Source organism: Corylus avellana, chromosome ca3 (genome assembly GCF_901000735.1).
Source record: "Corylus avellana chromosome ca3, CavTom2PMs-1.0".
NCBI classification, from domain to species: domain Eukaryota; kingdom Viridiplantae; phylum Streptophyta; class Magnoliopsida; order Fagales; family Betulaceae; genus Corylus; species Corylus avellana.
In genome coordinates, this window is record NC_081543.1 from 30,875,860 (window position 1) to 30,877,203 (window position 1,344).

The window sequence follows — 1,344 nt, forward strand, 5'->3', positions numbered from 1 at the left end:
TTTAAAAAAATTAAAATAGGTGTCACGTGTCAACATCTGATTGATCCACGTGTCAGTCTTAACGGTCAACTAACGGATGGCTTAAATTGGTCCTTTACCAAAACCCCAAGAGGGTCCTGTGATAAAAATAAAACCCCAGGAGAAAAAAATAAAGTTGGTAAACCTTAGAGGAGTTTGAAGTATTTAACCAAATATTTAATTATATTTTAAAATCGCTATTTTTAAACCGGCTTTAAACCCGCTGGAACAACGGACACCAATTACTAAGCGAGTGAATCAATAAATCGTGGGATGCTCTAGCCCAATCCAATTTTATTGACCCACATATATTCTACTCGATGCAAAACACCCTCATGGGCCATGCGTCCCCCACACTGGAAAGGGCTTACAAAATGGCTACCGATTGAATCATGGACCAAATCGTTGTGGCCTGGATTTTCTTTCTAGTGAAGCCCATTTCTCTAGTCTATAATACTTGGAGATTTGAAAATTGGCAATTTTTCCCGATAACGTGTTAAGAGCATGTTTGAAATTGCATTTGAGAAGCCTTTTTTGGCAAAAACTTCATTTTTATATTTCTGTCAAAAGTACGTTTTGGTTATTTTAAATATTTAAAAATGCTTTCAATTTTTTTTACCAAACGTGTACTTTTTCAAACGAATTTTTTGAATGTTAAACACACTTTTAGACTCCTTAAACGCACACTCAAACAGACCATAAGTGTCACGTGAATTTACAAATCGGCATAATAATTCACGTTGACTATCACATCAACTACAATCAAATTTAATTGTTTAGTGGTTGACATAAAAACACTTGGAGTACTACAACAAAATCAATTACAAATTGACGTGACAATTTATAACTAGTGAAATACTTAAAAGAGTATATGATTAACTAGATTGGTTGCTTATTTATTTCACAAATTATGAACTATAAGCTAGTTTAAAAAAAAAAATTATAGTAAAAATTATAATACCCCAATACCGTCACATCAATTTATAAAAAATTTATAATATCAATCTAATTATGAAGATAACGCAAAATGGATTTTGATCCTTTAGATTCTATCTTATAAATCACATAGTGGAGTTTCTTAAAATTTCCAACTATTGAAAATAAATAATAATTTTTATATTAAATTAATATTAATCGTACAAAAAGAAAGCAACACAACAACACAAGGACAAAAATAGACACACTGAACAAAAGGGTCAGTGATTACGTCTGATTCCATCATCGTGCCTGACACAGTCATCATTCAACCCAAACCCATTATGATGACGTGGCGGAATGAGACGTCCGGGGACCACATCATCTCGGTGGTCCCCGCAGCAGTCGAGC

At 33.3% G+C, this 1,344-nt stretch overlaps 1 protein-coding gene across 1 annotated transcript in view; it reads left to right on the forward strand.

The window, feature by feature from the left end:
* Positions 1 to 1,344, forward strand: part of LOC132174412 (aluminum-activated malate transporter 10-like) — an 11,244-nt gene that overhangs the window by 8,829 nt on the left and 1,071 nt on the right. The gene's annotated exons all lie outside the window — the stretch shown is intronic.